Genomic DNA, 10,720 nt, shown 5'->3' with positions numbered 1-10,720 from the left:
TGCAAGATTGGATTCTAAATGAGTTTCAAGGGTTAAGACAGCAAGGCTACCCTCTTTTGTAAAGAATATGGATAGGAGGATTAAGCTAGGAATGCATGAAAAGTGAGAAAGATTCACTTATAGACTGAGATAGGGATATAGGATGAAGCTACGGACCTGGAATTAGCAGTAAAATGTCAAGACGGTGCTGTCCTGCAAATTTGAGCAAAAATTGACGGGACGATGGAGCCCAGCGTGCACACGGTCCTCCGAAAAATCCGCAAAATGAAGGGGGATCTGTTCGTCTCTGCACAAGGATTCCAGATCTTCAATTACAGCCGCATACCTACAACCTACACACAGAAAAGCGAAGATGATTGGGGGGTTTAGGGATTAGGGGTTTGCCCTTAGGTCAAACCCCGGTTTTGGAATTAACCAAGAAATGAGAAATGCTGTAAATGTAAATGATTGTAATGTAAAACAAGTACTAGTACCTTGTTGTAAGAATGTTTGTATTCTTACATGCAAAGGTTTAGATGTTGTTGTATGTTGTATGTTGTATGTGGTATGTGATCTCCTCTTCAATGGTTGAATCCTTGTCTTGAATGCAACACTTACCCTTGAATGGAGACTTAGAATGATCAATTGCTTGAAGGAATGCTTGAATGCTTGAATGCTTGAATGTTTGAATATCATTTCCACCTTTTTCCATCTTACCAAAATGGGAGAGGAAATGTAGTTTATATACTTGCTAATTAGGGTTGATAGACTGATTTTTCCGACCTTAGGCCGACTAGGAAAGGTTATTTTCCAATTTGCAAACATAAAGACCCGAAGCCACAAAAGAGACCGGGCCCAAAAATAGGGCCAGGGACCAGGGCGTTGGGTGCCATGGTCCTGGGGGACTAGGGCACTGGGCACCCTGGTCCTGAAGGACTAGGGCACTGGGCGCCATGGTCCCACCTCCAGGAACAGCGGGGTGCAAGGAGGATCAGGCCAGGGTGCTGAAAAATGCAGTTTTTGGTGTCATGAACAAGTTTCGGGGTCTCCATTCAGGTTCAGTGTTGCATCACCATCGTGAAGACCCAAATGCGGTCAAAATTGCAAGTGTCACAATTTTAGGATGCTACAATAACATTAACCATGAACGAAGGATCAATAAGCACTCCACGACAAGGTGTATTCTTGACTTTTGCAACTATGTATAAAGGACCATCAGGTGCCCTGATAGTTTCACTAGAATCAAATGTGATGGAAGGTTCTTTAGGGATTTTTTGTTGCTCTACAAAGTTAATCACATTCGAAGTCATAGACACAAGATCATCAGGTGAGACAAAGGAATCATCAGTATCAATCGCATTAGAGGTATGAGAAGGCAATGGATCAGTAAAAATCTTAAGATTTTGGTTAGGAGGAGCTACAAATGTGTTGCCTTTATCATTCACACCAGAAATAGAGATAGTATTATTATCAATCAAATCTTGAATTTTACCCTTTAAAGCAAAACATTTTTCAGTATCATGCCCAGGTTGACGATGAAATTGACAAAAAGATTTGTTATCAAAATAGGGTGAATTAATCTTTGTAGGATCTATTTGCCTTATAGGAGGAAGAGTAAGCACATTTTGTTCCAATAATTTATTCATAATACTATGCAATGATTCATTCAAAGGAGTAAACTTTCTTTCTTTCTTTCTTGAAAAACTTGGAAATAGGAGGCACACCTGATGCTGCATTCACATTGTTGTTGATGATGTTTTCATTGAATTTAATGGACTCTCTATTCGGTTTAAACTTCCCAAATGGTTGTTGACTACTATCACCCTTATCACTCGGAGCCATAGGATTTGCTTGTTCCATTTGACTCACAGTCAGTTGATAATTGTGAAGAGTTGCACACAACTGTTGGAAAGAAGTAAACTCAGAAAACAAAAGTTTTTCTCTAATGTCTTTTTGTAAATTAGAAATAAAGATCCTTTAAATATCATTGTCAGGCACTGGAAAAGAGATTTGAGCATACAAATGCTTATATCTACTGATGCCCTCCTAAATGGCACAATGGTTTAGTCTAAGATCAAACAACACAAAAACACACAAAGTATTAGCGTTAGTCAATCAAAAACTAAAACATATGAAGGCATTCCAAGAGAGACACTAAAAACATGCTAATGAATTTAACTAAAGAAGTAAAGACAATGAGACATCTCCAACTATCTCTTAGCATGATATTAGCTCCTTCTCCCTTGTTCCTCTCCTCTCCAAGTTCCAAAATAGTGTAGCTCTCAGCAGCTTTTTGCACTATGGATTCTTATGGAGGATTGAGATTGTAGTATAGCTCTAAATGTGAAATGAAAAGCTATTTTTATGCTAAAATGAAGTATTTTAACCAAAAAGACAAGATTTAGTTATGCTATGCTAAATGCTCTCTAAAAATGCCTATAGCTTAAATGCTTACAAGTTTTCAGGATCTGGATTATGAAGGAATGGGCTCTATTTATAGGAAAAATGGAGCAATGGATGGCCAGGATTGAAGGGTTTAATCAAGGGTCAAGCTTGAAAGTTGGGGATCCATGTGCACAATTGGCACCAATGAAATGGTGACAAATGTCAACATAGGGTTGGGTTGAAAGAAGAGGTTGGAGGCATTAAAGGCCTGAGAAGACCTCATGGTTATCTAAAGGCTAAGGGTCAAGCCTAAATTAGGATTACCCACTGGATTAGGAGTTAATCCAAGGATAAACCTTTGTGCAAATGATTAAGAGATAATCATGGTCAAAGCATTAAAGGCTTGATGAGACCCTTGGGTTGGGTAGAGGTTGAGTCAAAACAAGTGTTTTAACCATGTGGGAGGGTTGAATTAACCATTAATGGTTTTTGAAGACTTTGGGGGATTAAGTGGTTGAAAGTTGAAAGCCTTTAATGGTTATCAAAGACTTTGGGGTCTTTGAGAAGTGACTCCATTTTGCTTAGGAATGTGACAAAGTTTAGAAGATGGATTAGACTAATTAGGAAGGGGTTAGAAGAATCTAGAAGGGGATTAGATTTTGCAAGTGGATTTGGTGGGTGAGGGAAAATAGGCTTTTATTTAAAATAAAAATTCATTTATTTCAATAAATGTGTGCAAGTTGCATTTGTAGGAAAATGCAAGTGGGGTGGGGATAATGATTTAAATAAATGTTTTATTTGATTTATTTAAAAGAAGAGAAGGGGATTTAATTAAATAAATAGATTTTATTTATTTAATTGATTTGTATTTGGTTTAATGAATTAATTAAAATAAATTGAATAATTTATTTAATTAATAGGAGAATGTTTGGGGATGAATTAATTAAATATTAATTTAATTAACTGATGGCTAGTGGATTTTTAACCAAATAAATAGCAAATATTCATTTAATTAAAATGGACAGATTTATGTGACTACATCTACCAATGAAATCAATCAATTTTTCTTTAACACCTTGTTTACAATGCATTAAATCAATCAAAGTAACTTTAGGACTTATATTGTTTTGAAATTGTTGAATAAAAGCATTTGCAAGTTGTTCGAAAGAAGTAATAGAATAAGAAGGCAACGAGCAATACCATTGTAGGGCTTTATCTCTTAATGTTCTAGTAAACAGTTTTGCAAGCAACCTTTGGTCATAAGCAAAATCAGTACATATTGTTTGAAAAGTCTTAACATGTGTTAGAGGATCACCTTTACCATTATAAAGCTCCAAATGCGGGATTTCAACATGTTTAGGAGGGATAGCTTGAACAATGTCAAGAGAAAGTGGGCTCGCAACATCAAATGCGGGCACACTAAACTTAGATTGATTCATAGAGGCAATTTGTTGCTGTAAAGAAGAGACAGTTTGTGCAAGATTATTAATGGTCGCTTCAGTCGAAGAGTTCATATTAGACGTGTTAGATTGAGATGGAAGTATTATGTTATTGAAAGAAGGTATTGATTGAGAGTAAGGTGGTGGGACACTATGATAGTTAGTCATAGGAGATGATTGGAAAGGAGGAACACTACAAGGAGGAATGGAATGGTTAAATGAATTGCCCCCTTGCGTCATGTTCATTTGTGGAGATGTAATAGGGACACTCATTGAAGGAATGAATGAAGAAGTTGGATTGAATGAAGGAAGAGGGTTTATTGAAGAGGAAGGATTGCCCCCATGACTGGTGACCATAGGCGGAATGTCTTGTATAGAAGTAGTCATTATGTTTGATGTAAAGGTAGGTATGCTAGCAATAGAAGTTGTCAAAGGAATAGAATGATTGACTTGAGTGGGAGGTTGTATATAACCTAAAGTTTTGGCACAACTCTTCATAGGCATCACATTCGAATCCACAATGTGTGCAATACCACGCAAAATATCGATTCCATTCTTATCACTTTGAACCATACATTTTAGACCCTCAATTAATGAAAGAGCTTGGCTATCGGGATACTCTTGAGACATCCATTGCTGAAAATCATCAAATTGGTTATCCAATTTCAAAAGTTGTTCTACAGAAACCTCATGGAGAGCTTCTTCATCATTAGGAGGATTAGAGGAATTACCCGTGTCCTCGTTAAAAAGGCCATTCAAATTAGGTTCCATCTCCTCAGTAATTAAACCTTGGAAAGACTTAATTCTACGGCTTCATCTAACGGGAATAGTGTAAGTAGGGCTTATTGTTGTAAAACTCATGCACTAGAGAGAGAGAGAAAATTTTGAATTTAAAGGTAGCAAATTTCAGTAAAATCAGCCAATCTCCTAGATTTAGGCTGGTAAATGCAATCACAACAATCTCCCGAAATTTTGAAAAAAATGTCAGGGACCGTGGCGCTCGGGGTGCACACGGTCCTCGCAACTTTGTTCGAAATTTTCAGGGATGAAAGTTATGATGATTTTAAAGCTAATCTGAAAAAATTGAGTGATTTTACGATCAGTAGATAGGCCAAATTAAAGTTGCAATCTCAAAATTGAACCCTACCAAGATTGTTGAAAAATGCAAAATTTGAATTTTGAAAAAGAGAGGGAAACTGAAATTTTGAATTTTATGATTTTAGAGGGAATACTAAAAGCAATGCAGGTTTTGAAATTTAAAAATTGACTCAACTTCACGCAAAATTCAATTTTGAAAGCGGATATCAAAGTGGGTATAATTAAACACTTAATTTCAAAAGTCACAAATTGCAAGAATTTGAATAAAGCACTAAAATTTCGAATGAATGCCAACACACTTTTCAGATTTAGGACAGTAAGAACAAAATTTCGACACAAAATTTCAATTTCAACAATTTTTGAATGATTAGGAGCCTTAATCCAAGCAATCACTAGACCAACTTTGACTTTAATTTTGAAAGTGTTAGAATTGATAAAATCAGCCAAAATTCTGGATTTTAGCAGAAAAATACAGTAAGATCTAACTCCCAAAATTTTGGAAAAAATGTTGGGGACGATGGTGCTCGGGATGCACACGGTCCTCGCAACTTTTTTCCAAATTTTCAGGGATGAAAGATATTATGATTTTGTTGCGGAATCCAAAGTTAGAGCTGATTTGGAGATGTTTTGATCAGTGAAATTGTCGGTCAAAGGTTGAATCAAGAGGGTTTTAAAAATTAGGGTTTTGACACTTAACCACTTAATTTTCAGAATTAAAGCACAAATATGAACTGATAATTTGCAATAGAAGGGTAGATCTGAAACAAGCATTAACAATTAAACATTTCACAAGCTCAATTACTAAAAAGAAAATTTAGGGTTTTTATGCAATTAACCTCTAAAATTTGCAAAAGATCAAACATAAAAATGTAATTAAGGAAGCAAATTTTTCAGATCTAACCATGAATAATCAGAAAGGATGTTCACGTTGGGTTCACCAAAATGTAAAGCGGAAAATCGTGATCGAACCCTAAGTGTTCCCCCCACCACTCCCAGGAGAGAGAAAGGAGGTCACTAGGGTTGACGGTTTTCACTTAGGGGAGACTTTACATTCAAAAGAGGGGTTGAAACCCACAAGATCCAATCCCACACAATGCAAGATTGGATTCTAAATGAGTTTCAAGGGTTAAGACAGCAAGGCTACCCTCTTTTGTAAAGAATGTAGATAGAAGGATTGAGCTAGGAATGCATGTAAAGTGAGAAAGATTCGCTTATAAATAGAGATAGGAATATAGGATGAAGCTGCGGACCTGTAATTAGCAGTAAAATGTTGAGACGGCGCTGTCCTGCAAATTTGAGCAAAAATTGACAGGACGATGGCGCCCAACGTGCACATGGTCCTCCGAAAAATCCGCGAAACGAAGGGGGATCTGTTCGTCTCTGCACAAGGATTCCAGATCTTCAATTACAGCCACGTACCTGCAACGTACACACAGAAAAGAGAGGACGATTGGGGGGTTAGGGATTAGGGGTTTGCCCTTAGGTCAAACCCCAGTTTTGGAATTAACTAAGAAATGAGAAATGTTGTAAATGTAAATGATTGTAATGTAATAAAGTGCCAATACCTTGTTGTAAGAATGTTTGTATTCTTACATGTGAAGGTGTAAATGTTGTTGTATGTTGTATGTTGTATGTGATCTCCTCTTCAATGGTTGAATCCTTGTCTTGAATGCAACACTTAGCCTTGAATGGAGACTTAGAATGCTCAATTGCTTGAAGGAATGCTTGAATGCTTGAATTCTTGAATGCTTGAATATTTGAATATCGCTTCCACCTTTTTTCCATCTACCAAAATGGGAGAGGAAATGTAGTTTATATACTTGCCAATTAGGGTTGATAGACTAATTTTTCTGACCTTAGGCCAACCAGGAAACATTATTTCCCGAATTACAAACATAAAGACCCGATGCCCAAAAGAGACCGGGCCCAAAAATAGGGCCAGGGACAAGGGCGCTAGGCGCCATGGTCCCACCTCCAGGGACAACAGGGTGCAAGGAGGATCAGGCCAGGGTGCTGAAAAATGCAGTTTTTGATGTCATGAACAAGTTTCGGGGTCTCCATTCAGGTTTCGTGTTGCGTCGCCATCATGAAGACCCAAATGCGATCGAAATTGCAAGTGTCGCAATTTTAGGACACTACAAAAACGTGAAAGGGTCACTTGACTAACATCCTAGATGTTCAATAATATAAATGGCCCAGTGATTGTGATGTGTACCAATGGGAGAATATGTATTTGAAGCCATCAAAGGAGTGATGAAGTACCATAGCAACTAGCGAATATGAGAATATGCTCCATCTTTCAATAGAACCTTGTCAGGCCAACAGGTCACAAATTGCTACCTGAATTTTGAAGATAAGGAGTTATGTTCATTTTTTTTTATGTTGACTTTTCTTTTGTTGTTACAATTTGGAAAAATATAATCGTATTATGTTATCTTTTTAATGAACAGACATGTCTTTTCATTTTTTGGTGGGGATATAAACGGTTCCTGTGAACTGTTTGAAGATTGTTGCTTCTCCCATTTTTGTATATAAGGGAGAAACCAAGACAGTGTAAGAAGTAAGATATTATTTTATAACATTGTATTATACATTTTTAGGGCTTTGAAAGAGGACATGCAGAAAATATTTTGTTCTGATGATGTTTTCAGTTGTTTATTGATTTTAATTTAAAAATATCAGTTAACTATCTCCACATTTATGTCTTCCCAAACATATAAACCAATGCATCAAGGATGCTTCTGATTTGTCAATGTACCTTAATGTATTTGCGTATCCTATTTGGTGGGTCTCTTCAAGGAAGAGTTAAATTCTATTGAACAAATACAGTGATTTGGAGGAATAAACTAGATCAGTAAGTAGGGTTATGTGATTAGTATTCTTTCACATTTATGCAAGGCATAAACAAGAGTAGTGATAAGTAGTTCAAATTTCTAGACATTACCTGATAAAATACTCATTATTACTTGGTTTCCCTAGATCACGGCACCAATCATTCAACTTTTGAAGACAAACATTTAAACTTTTCATATATTTTAGTTTTATGTTTTAAGAGTGGGAGTAGGAGTAGGAGTTGGATTAATATATTTCAGACATTCATGCCAGCTTGAAGTACAGAATGATTTAAAACTTCATAAGGAATTTTAATCTACTTAGTTATCAAAACGGTACACCCACCTAGGCAAAGCAGAACCTGAAGAGTAAGGAATTGCAACCATATTGGGTCATTTCATTTGTTGGCCAAAATCAATTGTTAAGATTGATCATAAAACCTATCATATTCTTTGAGTTTGGCGAAACTGCGATTTTGGGAACCATGAGAATATTAAGGCTTTCAATTAGAATAATTTGGTTGGCAGTTCGCAGAGGTTGAAGAATGAATTCAATAGCCTAGGGCACAAGGGTTTCGATACATGGAATTGTTTTCCAATGTTTGAAGATGACAAAATTATCAAAATTGTTCTTAGTAGAATTCATGACAAATATATCTGGCTTGGTAAACCATACTTGATTTTGAAGGAAGTGTTGAAGGTTGTGACAGGGTTATGTGTGAGCGTAGAAGAACCGATGTTGAAATCTATAAGAATATCGAATTAAATTGATTGTCTAGAGTGATTTAAGATGGAAGAGCATTAAGAATTGATTCTATCAGAGATGTAGATGTCAAGTATGCAACAATAGGGATATCATACAAAGTTTATTATAGGAATAGAGAAGGTTCTTGTGCATATACCAGAGCATATGTGGCTTACATGATGGCTAGGGAAAATGCTAAATATGATCTATGTGAGATTCTGAGGCAATGGTTGTTCGATAATCTCAAGATGACAAAGAGTGATATGTATCCATTCCATTATAGTTCTCTAATTGTTTGTTTAGCTATCTATTTTTTGAATGCTTTACCTAGTGTTGAGAATGTTTCATGGAGAGGAGATATGATTGTTGGATGTATATTAAGAGTTACTTAGATGGATTGGATGATAGCTTGAAAATGTATAGAAATTTCTTTGAAAATATTAAAGGTGTGTTGATTTTGAGGAACCATATTCCTCCTAAGATATTAGATTGGTATGAGAATGACATTATGTTTTTGGTAGATAAAGATAATTGCTTTTTATAAGTTATGGTTTTGATATTTTTTTGGATAGCTCCATTATCCTATGAAGTTTTAGAAGATGAACGCATGAGGTTAGTAGAAACACTTCTCAAGATGCCAAATGATCAAAATGCAGAGAGATTTGGAACTAGGGAAGATATTCTTAGAAGGTCCATAATGATGAAGCCGAAGAAGAAAGTAAAGAAATCTAGAAGACTATCTATAGAGGTTCATCTACTACCTATTCTAAGGTTTGGAAGAAATGAAAAAGAGTTCTCGAGAAGAAGGATATTCAACTGGTGACTATATAAATAGTGATGATGAGGAAGAAGAGATGAATGCAAACTAGAAAGTTGGTCAGAGTAAGAAAGCCGAATGGTGTAGAAAGAAGACGTTGAGGAAGCTGATGATGATGAACTTATAGAGGAAAAGGTATTGGAAATGATCAAGAATCCTAGCAGTGTGAAGTCTTTTGGTGATTCATATCAAAATTATGTATCCTATGAGTAGGAAGTTATTGAGAAAGAATTTATAAATTATTTGATTTAGAAAATTTTTGTTGATATTGATGTTGTTGATATTCTTCTTGAGAAGCTTGTTGAGTTACTTATAGAGAGAATGGCTGAAGAAGATGACAATACTGCTAAGGATTTACTGAAGGAAATTTAAATGGTATGATGACGAAGAAATTTAGGAAGGAACATCAAGTGCTAATTATTTATTCATTGAATTTCAGGAAATCTATAGGAGTGGCTGAAAAGTTGTATAAATTTTTTTTGAGGTGGCCTATTGCCACACAGAAGTTAAAAGATGAAATTGGTTGAATTGAGTCTCAATTGTTTGAAATGGATAAATATTATATTTGTCTAAAAATATTTATGGAAAAGAAAGGGATAAGGTATGAGAGCTGCATAGCCAATTATCTCTAAGAAGGAGACAAAGAGATGAGTTTAAGAGAATGTTTGGAGAGCTAAGAGTTGACATGGAATTAAAACTTTTTTCTTATTTGAGATTTCTAGTTGAAGCAGAGTGTTGAGAAGGTTGCTAAAGACATAAAATCTTTTGATGATACCGTAAATAATTTTGGATGCCACTACTCGTGCTTGAAAGGCCTCAGTGATCAAGTTGAAGAATCAATTCAAAGATATCTAGCTAGGTGATTTTGAATGATTTCGGTGCTTTGTGTTCTAGCCTTTGTCCTTGATGCTAAAGGGGAAGAAAGGTACTGAAAAATGTTTTGTTATTTGTTTTGGTAATGTTATTGTTAGGGGGATTTGTTATTGGTGGTTGTTATTCAAAGGCTTGATGTGAAAACTTTTTTTTGGTTCTTTACCATCAATGACAAAGGGGGATATTATTACAGATGTGTGCATTGTTGTGAAACAGTGTGGTCTAGATATGTTATAGTTTGGACATTTGTTGTGTGGAATTCAATGTTGAAGTATTTCAAGTTATGCATTTGTATCGGTTGTTATGGTTATGGTAGTACTGGAGGTTGTTATGGTTGGTTTTGTGGATCAGATGTAAACAGGTTGTGTTAGTAGTTGTTCCAATTGATATCAGCTTGTTTTATATGTTGATGACAATTGGAAGATTTATCTATATGGTTTGGGTATTGCCTATTTTGGTTTGGACTCTTTCATTTGTGTAATAACATGATTGATATATGTGTTCATGTTTATAAGTGACATACATTTATTGGTCTGATGATTTCATGTGATGT

The sequence above is a fragment of the Cryptomeria japonica genome, chromosome 7 (assembly GCF_030272615.1).
Source record: "Cryptomeria japonica chromosome 7, Sugi_1.0, whole genome shotgun sequence".
Lineage (NCBI taxonomy): Eukaryota > Viridiplantae > Streptophyta > Pinopsida > Cupressales > Cupressaceae > Cryptomeria > Cryptomeria japonica.
This window is presented reverse-complemented; position numbering follows the sequence as displayed.